The sequence below is a fragment of the Bos indicus genome, chromosome 6 (genome assembly GCF_029378745.1).
Source record: "Bos indicus isolate NIAB-ARS_2022 breed Sahiwal x Tharparkar chromosome 6, NIAB-ARS_B.indTharparkar_mat_pri_1.0, whole genome shotgun sequence".
Taxonomy (NCBI): domain Eukaryota; kingdom Metazoa; phylum Chordata; class Mammalia; order Artiodactyla; family Bovidae; genus Bos; species Bos indicus.
Genome location: NC_091765.1, coordinates 21,956,480 through 21,974,976, shown reverse-complemented (window position 1 = coordinate 21,974,976; position 18,497 = coordinate 21,956,480). Strand labels below are relative to the sequence as shown.

Sequence of the window (18,497 nt, the reverse complement as noted above, 5' to 3'; positions counted from 1 at the left end):
CCACCTGTATGAAAAGATGCATCATACATCATTAGGGAATTGGAAAATTTAAAAAAAAAATGAGATTGTTTCCAAGACATATACATTAGAATAACTAAAATCCAAAACACTGCAACATCAAATGCTGGCAAGAATGTGGAGCAACAGAGAAAATACAAGCATGCTGGTGGGAATGCAAAATGGTACAACCCCCTTGAAAGACTGGCAGTTTTTTCTAAAAAATAAACATATTCCTACCATAAGACCAGAAATCACCTTCCTTGGTATTTACCCAAATGAATGGAAAGCTTATGCCAAGATAGAAACCTGCACATGGATATTTATAACAGTTTTAGTCATAGAACTTCAGTAGGTGAGTGGATCAACTGGTCCATCCAGGCAATGGAGTATTATTCAGTGAGCTATCAAGGCATGGCACAACACAGAGGAAACTTAAATGCGTATTAGTAAGTGAAAGAAGCCAGTCTTAAAAGACCACATAGGACAATGAATCCAGCTGTAAGACATTCTAGAAAAGACAAAACTATAGAGATAGCTAAAAAACATATAAAATAAAAAGATCAATGGCTGCCAGGGGCTAGAGGGGAGGAAGGGATAAGTCAGTGGAACACAGGGGATTTTTAGAGCAATGAAACTATTCTGTAGAATACATGCCACTACATGCATAAAAATCCACACAACATATAACACCAAGAATGGTACAAACGAACTTATTGGAAAACAGAAATAGACTCACAGCTGTAGGAAACAAATTACGGTTACCAGAAGGGAAAGGAGGCCAGGAGGGGTACAGGGAGATTGGAGTTAACACATACATGCTTTTATATACAAAATATATAACTAATAAGGACTTTACTGTGTAGCACAGGGAACTCTACTCAGTATTCTGTGATGACCTGTATGGGAAAAATCTAAAAAAGAGTGAATATGTGTATATATATATAAAACTGAATCACTGTGCTGTACACTGGACGCTTAACACAACATTGTAAATCAACTACAATCTGATAAAATTTTAAAAAAGAGTGAACCCTAATGGAATCTACAGGCTTTGAATGATGGTTATTGTTCTATTCATTGACTCTAAAACGGTGACATAACAGATTGAGCCCTCTCTTCATGGAGTTCTGATCCTAGTGGAAGACTGAGCCCATAAGATATGTAATAAAAAATTAAATGAAGTGCCTAGTTTATATTTTATATTCCCTTCTTTGTGCAAACAATTTTTTCTTGTTCTCTCTCTTCTTTGCACTCATACAAATGCATACACAGAAATTCACACATTAACACATACACACACAGCTGTGCATGTACCTGCGGACCTGGTTGAAGGACCTCAGAAGAATAATGATATCTAGGGATACAACCTCTGCTGCTTTATGCCATGATTAATTCCCTTCTGAGTGACTTATTTTCCCTTGAGATTCTTTGGAATGTATTGATCCTTGGAAAATAGGTGTTTTATAATAGACGAGAGTAAGAACAGGGGCATATAAATTGGAAAGGTGACTGGGTGACTATTTTCTATGACCTGGTCTAACTTTGAAAATGTAACCCTCAATTGGGTAAGTCTCAGACAAGAGTATTATTCCAATACATTTTTAACATTACAACTCTGTTTAAAGTACACCCTGTTCTTCAAGGGATAAACTTTAAGCTCTTTGTCATTTGTGAACATGACTCTGAACAGTAATACTAACAAAATCAATAAACTTTAATTCCTTAACAGTACAAACTGTTATAATGCTAAGTGGAATAATTTATGTTCTTCTTTACTTTGAGTTTTTTAATGAATTAGTTTTTTGAAGGCCTGTGATGTTATATAATGAGACATGTCAGAAATCTTGAAAAATCTCATAATTAGAGCAAATCTACAAGAAAATGCTTTCTCCATCTATGCAGATACTGTGACCTTCCATGGTGGACTGGTGAGGTGTTAAGTCCCCAGCCTGAGGAGCAAGATGGTGATGAAGGGGGACGAGAAACCCTGTTCTCTACTCCACTTTCTCTCCACCAAGATATAGTCTCCACCAGCCATGGCCTGTCAGCTGTTTCCACTGGGGAGTGACCTAGCCAGATTGAGCAGAATCACCATGATGCACCCCCTGCTTTTCCACTAGAAAACCAGTCTTATGTGCCAGGCTCAGTTTTCTTGAGGGTTAAGGCTGAGGATGGGCTTCCCTGGTGGCTCAGATGGTAAAGAATCTGCCTGCAGTGAGGGAGACCCAGGTTCGATCCCTGTATTGGGAAGATCCCCTGGAGAGAGAATGGCTGCCCACTCCAATATTCTTGCCTGGAGAATCCCATGGACAGAGGAGCCTGGCGGGCTACAGTCTATGAGGTCGAAGAGAGTCAGACATGAGTCAGCAACTAAAAAAAAGGGCCGAGGATATTCAATCGTATACCTTGTTTTTAGTAAATGTAAATTGATCCTATAAACAAATAAAAAATAAATAAGTACATAAATAAGTAAATAAGTAAGAATGAAAAAGTCCTCTTAATTCTAATTTTATTTCCACCTTTTCTCCAAATCTCCCTTTGAGCTCCATTCCAATGGTCATCCTGTTTATATTTTTACAATAAATTATTCTTTATTGAATATAAAGAATATAATGGTGTGCTCACTCAGCTATGTCTGTCTCTTTCTGACCCTTTTGGACTGTAGCCTGTCAGGCTCTTCTGTCAAAGGGATTTTTCAGGCAAGAGTACTGAATTGGGTTGCCATTTCCTCTTCCAGGGGATCTTCTTGACCCAGGGATAAAACCTGTGTCTCTTGCATTGGCAGACAGATTCTTTACCACTGAGCCACTGGGGCAGCCCAGATATAGTGGTAGTATCCATAAAATCCTAGCATTCCTGGTTAAACAAAATATGACCATATATTGACAATTTTATTTTTACCCCTTCCCCAAAGAAAATGGCATTGTACAAATAAATGTAGCAATAATAGCAGAATATTTTTTAAATGCCAAAATCACTAATTTCACAAGCAAGTTAGGGTGGAAGCGTTACTGGAAAATAAGATGGAGTTAGATTGGATGTTTCATCTCTATCCAGTTCTCAGTTGATCGTCTCTTTTTCTGTTACCACAGTCTTCCTAATCAACAGAAGTTCCTGCTAGTGTGATTCAGATTTGAGGAAATCAATTTTTCTTTTTAACATGAAGGTCACAGAATGATTTAAAAATCCATTCACCTGTTTAACAGCTTCTCTCTTACTTGGCTGGAAAAACAGTTGGAGAGCCACCTGGCTTTTCCTCAAAGCATCGTAAGGCAGCATGCTCCATGGAGAACAAAAGTGAGTATTCTGTTTTAAATCAAACATCCAGACATTTTCTCACCCAGTAAAAGAAGTTGAAGATTGATTGTTTATTAGTCTCCTAGGGCCATGTTCATAAATTTGCACAAACTGGTGACATGAAACAATAGTAATGGAATCCATCAATTCTGGGATCTAGAAGTTTGGAATCAAGGAGCCATCAAGATGAGGTTCCTCTAAAGGCTTTAAGGGAGAGGCTTTGCTTACCTCTTCTGGGCTTCTAGTGGTTGCTGGCAGGTCTTGGTATCCCTGGCTTTAGCTGTACCACTTTACTCCCCGCCTCTGTCTTCACATGGCCGTCTTCCTCTGTGACTGTATACTCCCTGACTTTTCTTTGAGGGACACTGACCCACACTAATCTAGTATGACTTGACTATAACTTAAATAATTACATCTGTAAAGACCTTACTTACAAATAAGGTGACATTCTGAGGTTATGAGTAGACATGAATTATGGAGGGACAGTATTATTGGAGAAGGCAATGGCACCGCACTCCAGTACTCTTGCCTGGAGAATCCCATGGATGGAGGAGCCTGGTAGGCTGCAGTCCATGGGGTTGCTAAGAGTCAGACACGACTGAGCAACTTCACTTTCAAGTTTCACTTTCACGTTTCACTTTCACACATAGGAGAAGGAAATAGCAACCCACTCCAGTATTCTTGCCTGAAGAATCCCAGATATGGGGGAGCCTGGCGGGCTGCCGTCTAAGGGGCTGCACAGAGTCGGACACGACTGAAGCGACTTAGCAGTATTATTGGGTTTCCTAGGTGACTCAATGGTCAAGAATCCACCCGCCAAGGCAGAAGATGCAGGAGACATGGGTTAGATCCCTGGATTGGGAGGATCCCCTGGAGTAGGAAATGGCAACCCACTCCAGTATTCTTGCCTAGAGAATCCCATGGAGAGAGGCGTGGTGGGCTACAGTCCATGGGGTCACAAAGAGTGAGACACGATTGAGCAACTGAGCATGCATGACCATTATTTCCCCACTACAATTCTCAAAGTAAGTCTATAACAGGTAAGTCTGGTTGCCAGGGAACTCAGAATAATAAGCAAATTTCTTGTCCTCCATGTGGTAAGAAGTGTCTACCAGTTGGGATTAACTTGGGAGTAATTTCAACTTCAAAGGGAAAGTAAACATCACCATAAAAGCTAAGAAAGTGTTCACTTGTGCCTGAAAACACAACAGGATAACTTTATTCTGTTAACATTTTATAGAGGTTTAATATTAAAATATATTGAATTGGATTACTAATAGAGTAAGAAATGGTTTGGTATCTACATATACCTTATTCACCTCTGGAAAGCATGATAGTTTGGATGCCCATTATCTGCATATAGATTTTCTTTTAGTCCTTCCGTTTGTCTAATTATCTTAGGCACAGTCCCATTGCTAATAAGCATATGGTCATTCCAGTTTATCCAAGGGCATTCGAAAGAAATCACACAGTAAATAGAAACCCTCACTCTTTCTAAAATGTGAAAATATTCAGTTTGGGATTATCAGAATTAAGATAGGAAATCCTGCCTTTAAAAAATCCTCTAGCCATTTTGTCAAAGTGATCCAGGCTATTTACTCCAGATAATGGAAAGAAGATATTATTCTGGAAATTATACACATCCAAATCGTCCCTTGTGCAGTGCATCAGTAAGAAAAGATTTTGTGACACCTATTGGCGGATAGGAATTTTACTGCATGGTTCTGGAGGATAAGAACAACCTCAACAGCAACAGCAAAATACTCACTTGCTTTAATTTTCTGAAATAAATTGAAATCAGGTTCTTAGCTCCTGTCAATGCGGTATGAATAGGGAAGCCAGCTTCCCTCTCCTTATTTCCCTCCCCGCCCAGAATGTGTGCAGTGGATCTGGGATCTTCGAAAAGTCCAGAAGGTGTTAGGAATTTCTTGTGCTTGTCGGTACTGCCAGTGCTTACGGACATGCTCCTGCTCATTGTCCACTCAAGAATGGTCCTTTGGAAGCTTTTGCTGGCTTTTCTCTGCTCCCAGTTTAGGCTCAGGAACCTCCTCAGAACCTCAATCCCAGTGTCTTGTCCTGAGCTTCCCGGTGAGCATCAGGGCACTGTCCCTTTCTGAGGTCTGGTCTCCTCCGTTGAAGGAGAGGTGGTCTAGTCTGGAAACATCTGTCATCTTGATGACACATCTCCTTTCTAGTTTACACTGATTCCTTTTTCTGTTCCCCAGGAACTGGCACTTTCACAGCTTTCCCTTCAATTCTTACCTTCATCTTTCCTACTCTGAGATAGTCCTTGTTTTCTATGTAATGTGAGTTTCTCTTACCCAAGAGAGAGGGTTCTGATAAGAAATACCCAGACCAGTTAATTTTTTGTTTCTAATTAATCTTTTTATTTTTCAGATACTTGTATATTTGTGTGCAGTTGTAAGAAATACTTGAGATTCCATGTGTGCCTTACCCAGTCACACCTAATGGTAACGTCTTGCAGAACTTTAGTGTTTTATCACAACCGGTGTTGTGTGATGTCAGTGGAATCAAGACAGAGCACGTTCCGTCACCAAGGAGTATCCTTTATGTTGCTGTTGTAGAGTCACATCCACTTTCTTCTCATCCACCCCCTGTCCATCTCCCATCCCCTGATTAACCCATTATTAACCCTTATTAGTCGGAGAAGGCAATGGCACCCCACTCCAGTACTCTTGCCTGGAAAATCTCATGGACGGAGGAGCCTGGTAGGCTGCAGTCCATGAGGTCACTGAGAGTCGGATACGACTGAGCGGCTTCGCTTTCACTTTTCACTTTCCTGCATTGGAGAAGGAAATGGCAACCCACTCCAGTGTTCTTGCCTGGAGAATCCCAGGGACGGTGGAGCCTGGTGGGCTGCCGTCTATGGGGTCGCACAGAGTCGGACACGACTGAAGCAACTTAGCAGCAGCAGCAACAACCCTTATTAGTAATCTGTCCCTCATTTCTATAACTTGTTACTTCCAGTATAAATGGAATAATTATTTAAACTTTTGTGAACTGCTTTTTTTTTTCTCATGGAGTGTCTCTTTGGAAATTCATACAGATTGTTGCTTGTGTTTATGTCAGTATTTTGTTCCTTTTTGTTGCTAAGTTGTACTCTAGATCCATGAGTTTGTTGAGGTACTTACCTACTGAATGACATCTGAATTACTACCATTTTGGGGCTAGTAATAATAATGTTTCTATAGACATTTGTGAACAGGTTTTCAGTGTTTAACTCTCTGTGATAAATGCTTAGGAGTACAATTTCTAGTTCATATGGTAGTTGCATGCCTAGTTTTTAAGAAAGTATTAACTGAGTTTCAAGGATTGCTGTGCCAGTTTGCATTCATACCAATAATGTATGAGAGAGCCACTTTCTCCGCATCCTTGTTGGTATTTGGTGTTGTTAATACATTTTATTTTAGCCATTTTAATATGTATATGGTGATTTCCCGTTGTTTTAATTTGCATTTCTAGCTGCGACTACTTACTCTCAGCCTCAGAAAAGACGGCTGTCTTGTGTGGCTTTTCATTTCCAGTCAGAAAGCAGTATGTCTGCATTCAGTACAACTTCCGTCTTCAAATTGGCGCTTGAGTACATGAGGTATTTGATGTGTGAACAGTTATTCTGTTTTACCTCGTTAAGATTATCACAAAAAGGACAATCTCCTCCTTGGGTTTCCATGTGTTATTAACATGCCTTGAGGAGTTAAATTTTAGTCATTTTTGTACCCTCAAGTCCTGACAATAAGTTACATATTTGACGAACTAATTAATTGATCTAGTAAGCATGAGTCCATGGACAGGACTTAATGTTTAAGTATTCCTATACCTAATACCTGCCTAGCACTTCAGAGGTCCCCATGGGCTTCAGTTTAGATGACTGAAGTTGACATTTATAGAAAACCTGAGAGGTAGGCATTTCCAACTCTAGTGTCAGGAACTAGTTCTGCCACTTATTTGCACAATGATCTCAAATTAGCCAAAGAATAGTACCTCATGGTTCTTAACTGTCTAAATGTTGAAAAATATACCCTTATCCCTAAGTTGAGCTATAAATTGGAAATAATTGTAGTACTTACAGGAATAAATTCAGGATCAACTTACACTTGCAGTGCTAGGCACATGGACAACATTTTAAAATATTAGCGAAAGAGAAATTGTCAAATAAAATGCAAATACTAAATAAATATACTATTAGTCATTAACAAGAATTAATTCTAACATGAAAATGCATTTGAAGAAGCATCAGATTATTTTCAGTTCATTTCAGTTCAGTCTTTCAGTTGTGTCTGACTCTTTGCGACCCCATGAACTGCAGCACACCAAGCTTTCCTGTCCATCACCAACTCCTGGAGCTTGCTCAAACTCATGTCCATTGAGTGGGTGATGCTATCCAACCATCTCATCCGCTGTCATCCCCTTCTCCTCCTGCCTTCAATCTTTCCCATCATCAGGGTCTTTTCCAATGAGTCAGTCCTTCGCATCACGTGGCCAAAGTATTGGAGCTTCAGCTTCAGCATCAGTCATTCCAAAGATTATACAGGACTGATTTCCTTTATGATTGACTGGTTGGCTCTCCTTGCAGTCCAAAGGACTCTCAAGAGTCTTCTCCAACACCACAGTTCAAAAGCATTATTTCTTCAGCTTTCAGCTTTCTTTGTGGTCCAACTCTCACATCCATACATGACTACTGGAGAAACCATAGCTTTGACTAGACAGACCTTTGTTGGCAAAGTAATGTCTCTGATTTTTAATATCTTGTCTAGGTTTGTCAAATCTTTTCTTCCAAGGAGCAAGAATCTTTTAATTTCATGGCTGAATTCACCATCGCAGTGATTTTGGAGCCCCCAAAACAAAGTCTGTCACTGTTTCCACTGTTTCCCCATCTATTTGGCAAGAGATGATGGGACCGGATGCCATGATCTTAGTTTTCTGAATGTTGAGTTTTAAACCAGCCTTTTCACTCTCCACTTTCACTTTCACCAAGAGCCTCTCTAGTTCCTCTCTGCTTTGTGCCATAAGGGTGATGTCATCTGCATATCTGAGGTTTTTGATATTTCTCCCGGCAAACTTGATTCCAGCTTGTGCTTCATCCAGCCCAGCATTTCTCATGATGTACTCTGCATTGAAGCTAAATAAGCAGGGTGACAGTATACAGCCTTGACTTATTCCTTTCCTAATTTGGAATAAGTCCGTTGTTCCATGGCAGGTTCTAACTGCTGCTTCTTGACTTGCATACAGATTTCTCAGGAGGCAGGGAAGGTGGTCTGGTATTCCCATCTCTTTAAGAATTTTCCACAGTTTGTAGTGATCCACAGTCAAAAGCTTTGGCATAGTCAAAAAGACAAAAGTACATGTTTTTCTGGAACTCTCATGCTTTTTTGATGATCCAACAGATGTTGGCCATTTGATCTCTGGTTCCTCTGCCTTTTCTAAATCCAGCTTGAACATTTGGAAGTTCTCAGTTCATGTACTGTTGAAGCCTGGCTTGGAGAATTTTGAGGTTTACTTTGCTAGCATGTGAGATGAGTGCAATTGTGTGGTAGTTTGAACATTCTTTGGCATTTTCTTTCTTTGGGATTGCAATGGAACCTGACCTTTTCCAGTCCTGTGGCCACTGCTGAGTTTTCCAAATTTGCTGGCAAAATGAGTGCAGCACTTTCACAGCAGCATCTTTTAGGATTTGAAATAGCTCAACTGGAATTCCTTCACCTTCACTAGCTTTGTTCGTAGTGATGCTTCCTAAGGCCCACTTGACTTCAGACTCCAGGATGTCTGGCTCTAGGTGAGTGATCACCCATCTTGGTTATCTGGGTCATGAAAATCTTTTTTGTATAGCTCTTCTGTGTATTCTTGCCACCTCTTCTTAATATCGTCTGCTTCTGTTAGGTCCATACCATTTCTGTCCTTTATTGTGCCCATCTTTGCATGAAATGTTCCCCTGGTATCTCTAATTTTCTTGAAGAGATCTCTAGTCTTTTCATTCCATTGCTTTCCTCTATTTCTTTGCATTGATAACTGAGGGAGGCTTTCTTATCTCTCCTTGGTATTCTTTGGAACCCTGCATTCAAGTGGGTATATCTTTCCTTTTCTCCTTTGTCTTTAGCTTCTCTTCATTTCTCAGCTCTTTGTAAGGCCTCCTCAGACAACCATTTTGTCTTTTTGCGTTTCGTTTTCTTGGGGATGGTCTTAATCACTGCCTTCTGTACCATGTCACGAACCTCCGTCCATAGTTCTTCAGGCACTCTGTCTATCATATCTATCAATCATTTTAGTCCTTGTTAAATTCACATGCAGGTATACCAATTTATTAGCAATAAATAAACTATGAGATTATAAAACATGGGTTTGGGGTGAAAGAAATGAGCAATGATAGAATCAAAGTCGGATTTGATTGTCCCTCCTGTGGGACAATCACAGGAGGTCCTAAATGGTTTTGGGGGCATGATAAGGCCCACTAATGCTTGGAGAAGGACTGTACCTGCTTCAGATATATGCAAGAAAAGATCAAAGTGTATGGTTTGTGATAGCAACCTGAGGCATTATTTCTTGGTTGAACTTATGTGAATGTCAAAGGTAAGGAGTGCCAAGCCAGAGAGAGCAACAGCTTTAAAGAAGAGGAATAAGTCTGCCTACACAAAACATACCTGCTTAGTAACCACATCTTTGGATCACAGATGCTATAGGCATCAAATAAAACTCACAAAAACAGAGGAAAATTAAGTAAGGTCAGCGATGAAGCTCATGTTATTTATTGACAAGATGTATACTGTCGATAAATAACTTTGTCTTCAAGGAATTGTATGGTTATTTTATTTTTCAGTCAAACACTGCCCTCTAGTGGCAATACTCCTCTTTAGCACCACAAATAGAGAACGTTGAAGATCCTGCTTTTCACCTCCCACTGCCTCCCTAAACCTAACAAAATCCCACACAATTTTATTTTAATTTTTCCTTAGGTAGAAAATGTATGTAGATTCTGTAGGTATATTGATTTTTTCATTGTATACATTGAAAGGACTGATGCTGAAGCTGTATCTCCAGTACTTTGGCCACCTGATGCAAAAAGCCAACTCTTCAGAAAGATCCTGATGCTGGGAAAGATTGAAGGCAAAATGAGAAGGGGGCGACAAGGATGAGATGGTTAGATAGCATCACCGACTCAGTGGGCATGAATTTGAGGAAACTCCGGCAGACAGCGAAGGACAGGGAAGCCTGGCATGTTGCAGTCTGTGGGGTCACAAAGAGTGAGACACGATTTAGCAACTGAACAACAAAGACAACAATTAGGCATACGATATTTCATTCCATTTAAGTCTGACGTATATTAGAAGGTATGAATAAAGATTTCTACTAATTTTCAAGTATTTTAATGCCAAATATATTTCTCATTTAAAAATGTTTAATTTGGTTCGTCTTAGGATATTTATAGGACTTCCCTGGTGGCTCAGATGGTAAAGCATCTGCCTACAATGTGGGAGACCTGGGTCGGGAAGATCCCTTGGAGAAGGAAATGGCAACCCACTCCAGTACTCTTGCCTGGAGAATCCCATGGGTGGAGGAGCCTGGTGGGCTATAATCCATGGGGTCGCGAAGAGTCAGACACGACTGAGCAACTTCACTTCACTGAGGATATTTATATACCTTAATTATTCTACTTCCCAACACATATTTAGTCAAAATAAAAAAATATATTACTTTTTGATTTAATCATCAGTGTAAAATTTTAATCACTTAATATCCAGAATAGAAAAATGGGTCTTAAATTTTCTTGTAACTTTATCCAGAATGAGAAGAAGAAAGATTCCTTTCCCTTCACAAGGATTGAGATCCTTATGCAGCTCCCGTAAGAGTCGATGTAAGAGTTGATTTAAGAGTCCAGATGTCCTGGTTGTAGAACCAACTCTTGAGAAAGCCTGTGCTCAGATGCTCAGCTCAGTTGTGTCTGACTCTTTGTGACCCAATGCTAGGCTCCTCTGCTCCTCTGTCCATGGAATTATCTTGGCAAGAATGCTGGAGTGGGTTGCCATTTCCTCCTCCGGGGGATCTTCCCCAACCAGGGATCAAACCTAAATCTGTTGTGTCTCCTGCTTTGGCAGGCAGGTTCTTTACCACTAGCGCCACCTGGAAAGCCTTAGTCCTTGCTTTACCCATGAGGGAATCTCCCAACTAGCAAGAAGTCTTGAGCAGGAGACTTTTCTAATTCTGTTGTTAAACAACCTCCAGCACACATGAGAGTGTCATTGTTAACAATATAATGACCCAGTCTTATTTTTAAAATATTTTCATTGTTGGAGGATTAATACAGGCAAGATTCCCCACGTGTCTGAGAGTTCAATTATGACATGTGAGAGATCAAGTTATACAGAGAGAGAGAGAGAAGAGTTCAGACAAGTATGAGAGGATAGAACACTTTATGGTGGAGTAATTTCCATTTTGAAAACTCCAAGAAATTTGGCAGTATTATATTACAAATTTTTGTATAAATAAAAGGCCCATTAAAGTAAAATGAGTTAAAACACACACATGAAGAAACCAGGGTAGGGTAGAAGGAGAGTTGGTAGTAACGGTGATGGTGAGATTTTCTCAAATTCTTTCCCAGTATTTTCCAAGTGTAAGAATACATTAAAATGCTGATGCAAATATTCAGTCTCTTTATATATTTAATGATATATTTCTCTGATGCATGTCGAGAAATCAGATTATCAGACCTCAGGGTAGCTAAGCATTAACATCACATTTCTTATTGGGTCAAGTCTCAGGCCAGTTTCTGGTTTATCAAATAATATAATTATTTGGCTTTTCATGGTTTTTCTTAAATGAGAAACTGAAAATGGCTCTACTGATATGAATATCTGACTCACTTGATAGTCATATTTCTTCCTATACATTCATATATTCAGATTTTGATAAATATGTATGCCTCAGGTTTAATTAGGCTCATTCAGCATTCCTGAGGTGATCAAGTCAATATATCTGTCCTCCAAGATTGAGGACCCAAACGCAAACCAAAGAATCTTTATTTATGTCATACACGCTACGAAATTAGTTTGTGGGTAGTTAGCAGTCTCTTTTGTAATTACGGCTAGTATTCACTGACTGGTCACCACACTTACCATCCCTCACCTCCAAAAATGTGTTTAATTACTAAAAACGTAGTGTCTACAGCTTATATTTATTTCCATTCTACAATTTTGAGCAAAACTAAATAAGTGCATTTGGTTTTAGTTAAAAGAAATCTGCTCAAGGGTTTGAAGAATTAGCTATAACAATGTAATCTGAATGCTAAAAAAATAAGACTCCAAAAAAGTAATCAATGCGCTTGTAAGAAATGTGCTTTCTCCTCCTTCTTCCTCTTTCTTCTTATTTAATTGACTGAGGAGTATGCTATTCATGATAAGGACAACTTTGTTGTAAAGAGCTATTTTGTCTTTTTTACAGAAAAAGAGAGACAGTCAAGGAGGAGGTGCTTTTGGCAAATCCTGTAATAAGGTCAATAAAAATTTTTCACTGTGAATCTTAATATTCAAAAAATTCTTCATAAAACCTGGTAAAGTAGCATCTAGTGAATCATTCAGATTCAAAATACATTTAACTGTGGTCAAGGAAAATCTGAGTCCCTAGAACTCTCTGAAAGTGACATTAATTGAAGTATTTAAGCTGAGACATTGGTATCTATAAACTTGAAGAAAACATTAGTTCTTCTAAGAATAAAACCATCTTAGGTACGACATTGAATTGAGCTTAATCCATCATTTGTTATGTAAAGTTCAGTACATTATATAAAGATGGTGAAAAAGATGATTCAGCTTTCACAGAAAATGTGCACTTTACTAGAAAGCCTTTGAAAGTCAAGGGTGTAATATTTTCAACCTTGAAAATTTAAGAAGGAGTATTTACAAAGTCGATTTAAAAATACATATAACATTGTACATTTTTAAAGTTTTCATTCTGAATTCCAATAGTGGTTTTTTTTGTTATATACACAATTTCATGTACATGTGAATAATAATATTATAAGATAATATTGCCCACTATCCAGTTCTACAAGAATCATGTCATTAGGCACTGCAGTCACTGACCTACAACACATTTTGAAAGGAATTCAGGGCAAAAAAATCAGAATGAGGCACTTTGTGCTCTGGGAATAGAGGCAAAACAGGCCCTTAATTAATTAGAAATATTTCAGGAGATTTTTTACGAACTTCGGTTCTTACATCTTCTTCTACTAAGAAAACTCTGAAGTCATTAACTGAGGTGTCCATTGCTTGTGACTGTCAGTAACCTTCCACAGAGCTGTGTGCTTGTGTGCATGTACTCCTTCAACAAAGCCATGTATGTACTAACTTCCATCCACCTCTTGGGAGCAGTTCCTCAGAACCCTCTGGCAGGCAGTCTCAACATGAAGTTGCTCAGTCGTGTCTGACTCTTTGCGACCCCATGGACTGTAGCCTACCAGGCTCCTCTGTCCATGGGATTTTCTAGGCAATAGTACTGGAGTGGATGGCCATTTCCTTCTCCAAGGCATCTTCCCAACCCAGGGATCGAACCTGGGTCTCCAGCATCGTAGACAGATGCTTTACCGTCTGAGCCACCAGGGAAGGCTGTAGTCCTCATTATGTTGGCAAATAAAACTGAAACTCATAGCTCTCACATCACACATTTTTATTACACTTGACAAATATTTATTCAGATATCTCTTCCTGTGGATCGCAATTAAGAAAACCCGTGGTTACTTTATTTTAGTTAATATCTATATGATGAGTATTCATTGTCTCTTAGATATTCTGGAATTTCTCATGGAATTATCCCTCCAAAATGAAGATCTACTAAAAGTAATGAGTTCAAGTAGGCTATAAGAAACTCTGAAAACTGAAGGGGAAAAGATGGGGCTGACACTGGGAGAAGGACACAGAAAAACTACTCTATTATTCACCAAAAAGAGTCCAGAAAATCCAGAGAAAGAAAGAAACAAAATAAAGAATGTTCTTTTCTGAGATGTTTTTACTATCATAAATGAAAAATATGAAATAAAGTTGATGAAGAAAAGAGATTAAGAAGAATTAGGATTTGAAAGAATAATTGATATGGCTTCTTCACTGAGTGGGGATTTCAAAAACAGAAGGACAGACTTTTTAAGATTGGATTAGCATGTTGGGAAGATTTAAAATCTTAGCATCCTAGAATTGCACCTCAGATGGGAAAAGATACACAAAAATGAGTGAAGATTAAGAAAAAAAGACACAAGGCAAATGGTAATAGAAAGGAAATGAGCTGTAAATCCTACAAATGCCTGTCTGTAAGTATTAATATCATGTGGAGAGAAATGAGGTTGCTGTGATGCCAGAGGGAGAAAGCGATGACTTAGGACAATGTTACAGAACCAAATAGGGTAAATTACAACTCAGATTATTCAGCCAAATGTTAAGATTGGTGGGTATATTTGTTATTGCTGAAACAGATCAAATATAAGGCCAGGTGGAACTATGCATCAGAACTTTAATATAAACAATCTAAGACATCTGCATTGCCTGAAGTATCAATAATCATGTTTCTAAGACTATTAATATAAATTCTATGGCTGCCCTTAAGTCATGGAAATTCTTTTTATTTCAGATGATATGCAGATTAACAGCTCACTATGCAAATAGCTTATCAGAACAAGCTTAATTACTATTTCTTTGACTTGTGCCGCATTAGGACATAAGATATAAAATAGATAAGGGTGAAATACAAGAGGCCATTTATTGAAAGTGACAACCTTGAAAATCCCACGCAGTTGGACCTAGGTTTTGGGATAAAACTATCTATATTTTTGTGGCTCAAATTCATTTGTGATGTTCTTGTAAAGGAAGTTTATGTAAATAGGTAACTGAGTGAAATTTAAACTATATGTACATTTATAAGTTGTATTTTCTTGCTGGGATTGTGGAGGATGAAACTCTAGATGGAGGCTTAATTCATTTATAATGCCTTAGCTCACAGATGCTTTGAAATAAAAGTAGTCTGTCAGAGGGGTTTGATTTTACACAATGATTGTTCAAAAGAAATAAAATCTTTGGTCATTTGTTCAACACCGTGTCCAGGTGGCCCTAGTGGTAAAGACCCTGCCTGCCAATGCAGGGGACATAAGAGACAGGGGTTTGATCCCTTGGTTGAGAGGATCCCTTGGAGGAGGGCATGGTAACACATTCCAGTATTCTTGCCTGGAGAAGGAGGAGCCTGGTAGGTTACAGTCTGTGGGGTTACAAAGAGTCGGGCACGACTGAAGCGACTTAGCATGCACATGCCTGTGCTCATTACAGACCAAAATAATATAGGTGCCCCTTCAAAATGGTATGTTGAATATTGTTTTGCAAATCACATCAAGATCCACTGTATATACAGTTGTTAGCCGTGTGATCACTCATTCAACTAATAAGAGTTTTTAAGTGTTATGTGTGAGACAGTCCCCCCTTCTAGGTGATGCTGCTTCAAAGACGAAGACAGGGTTCTTACTGGAGGGAGTTCATCATCTAGCAGGGATATATGTAAAACAATCATTGCAACCTGTTCTGGTGAATGTGCAATAAGGGGGTCTGAAGAATGCTACAGAGCATATGATTGAATGTGTTCTGTGTCATATGAGAAGAGAATATCACAGAGTGATGAGAAGAGTGTATCACAGAAAAATAATGCTTCAGCTAAACAGAGAATGGCATTGGGAGCTCATCACAAATTCAAAGGATGGAGGAGGACTGAAGGGACAAAATGAGCAGCATATTCACTGTGGAGCGTGGCCTGTATTTTGGATTTTTTTGTGTGTGATTCACCAATTTCAGAGGAGTCTGAGACTGCAGATTCACACTGTAGTTAAGACTACCAAGGATCTTACTAGCCATTTTAAAGAGTTTGAACTCATTAGGTTTTGGGATGAAAACACAATGTTTTAGATGTATGAGTATTAGGAAGAGATTCAAGAGTTTTAACACAAGTGTGACAACAAGTCCTAGTTAAATTTTAGAGATAACTGTCTGACAACAATTTGAAGGATTTACTAGAAGGGATGAATGTAGGCAAGAAGACAAATTAGCAAACAGTTGTAGTCTGAGTAGTTTGAACTAAGGCTCTGAGACTGGAAGCCGCTCTAAGAAGATAAAGTCAAGACATATTTAAGAGATAGAGTCTGTGGGACTTGGTGCTGAATTAAAGTTAAAATCCTAGGCCTTGATTATTTCCATTCTCTTATTCTGCTAGTAAAAACAATTAAGAGACCTGAGATTTTAATGTTTAGAAAGAGAAAATGGAAGTCCCTCAGCCAGGACAGAGAAATAAGAGAAAGAACATTTGAAGGGTTTATTGGATATTTTGAAGGTAAGGTACCTGTGATGTATTTAAATATCTGGTTGGCAGCTTCATTTATAGTCCAGTGTATTTCCTGCTGCTGGCAGTGCGGAAGTGGGAGGATCGCAGACTTTCTGAGTTTTATTTTCAATGTGTTTATAGCTCCCTCACATACCCTCTTTCTGTTGTCTCCCTGATACCATCTAATTTAGTCTTTTTGTATTTACCTTCTAAACACTTCTTGCATTGACCCCTGATGTCTGGCTCTGCTGCCACAGCCCTTGCTTGGATTCTTATAACATCTAGGTTTCACTTTTACGATGATCTGATTGCAGTGGTTCATCTGCATGAAGGTTTTATGCTCCATTTTGTTGTCCATAACGACTGCGCACACGATCTGCTTAAAATGCAAGCAACGTGGCACTCATGGCTTAGAAACCTTCCTCGTCACACACACCCCTCAGAGGCCTTGAACCAAAGTAAACACCAGCCTCGTTTTGTCTCTCAGGTCTCACACTTCACATTGTTATCAGAATGCTTGGACTCCCTTACTCCTGTTGCATCTTTTCTTGCCATGACAACTACTGTTTGTTATGGCTCAGAAACCAGCAAACTCTATCTCCCTCGTAAGGATTTGGCTCAGATGTTATCTCCTCAGGAGTAGAGACTTGAGGCTCTATGGCTCATGAAAGAAGCGCCACTGAAACACACTGTTCACACACTTTTATCACAGGCTCAATTGTCCACCTTCTGTTGGGCTGTGACTCCTTCTGCTTTGGGATCATGTCTTACAATTTACGATTAATAGAAACCCCATAGAGTAAGTGCTTTGCTGAACCGACTTCTTACAGATGTGAATATTGATGAGACAGACTGGGCAGCAAAGAATTAGAGAATTTGACAAAGAGACTGAAAAGAGTAAGTGAGAGATGTGAGAATTACTAAAAGCACAAAACAATAACTGCCCTATATACTTCATGAAGGTGAGAGCTGGAGAATTGATGCATTTTACAAGTGCATAAAGTACATTGCATGAACAAGTCATTATTGTCACATTTGCAAGCTGAGTACCACTAACAGTTAATTTTCCTGGGCATGAAAGTTGGATTCCCTGCCTTGATTCGGAAGCTTTCTTTAGTTGGGACTTCACTTAGCCAGAGGGTTAATGGCACAGGCCTGACAGGCAGGGGTTTGGAGGTCTGTGCTGTGCAGTCCTCGGCCCCTTTGTCACTGCCCAGAGCATTAACTTCATGACTCTAGTCCTAGTGGAGCAACATGATTTTAACTAGGTTAAGATGCACATCAAAATGCACATAAATTGCATTTTGTATGTTTGCATATACGCAAAGGTATATTTACTTCATAATACCAATGGCAGCATTTTATACTATGCTAGAGGGCAGCAAAGCCACATGGTCATGGCCATGTAGCCAGTGACCGTACTAGGCTGAAGGGACAAATGAAAATAAAGCATCTTCAAATGAAAAAGGGCAAATTGCAAATTAAGTCCATGATATTTTATTAGATTAAAACTCTATTTGACAGTAGAAATATTGATATTTTAATCCAGATTTCAATGATCTTCTTAAAATGGCTTTATTTTTTTTTCATAAGGTTAAGACAAAGTTCATTTCATTCTAAAAGTTTCAATAATGTTTAAAGTTTGAATATTTGTAATATTCTCGAAAAGTATAGTTAGTGATTATCTTGCAAAATGATGTTGAGATAATGAGTCTATATCTCAAGAAAAGAATATTAACCCTATTTTTGAAAGTTTGTTACATTGAAATATAAATAAAAATAAGGACAAAGTAGCTTAGCTATCTGTATATGTGCATGCAGGCTAAGTCACTTCAGTTGGGTCCCAC

The 18,497-nt window shown here is 38.9% G+C and overlaps 1 non-coding gene across 1 annotated transcript; it reads right to left on the bottom strand.

Moving 5' to 3' along the window:
* Nucleotides 1–13,835: 13,835 nt before the first annotated feature.
* Nucleotides 13,836–13,907, bottom strand: TRNAR-ACG (transfer RNA arginine (anticodon ACG)). The gene has a single exon. It is a non-coding gene; the product is annotated as a tRNA-Arg (tRNA).
* Nucleotides 13,908–18,497: the final 4,590 nt, after the last annotated feature.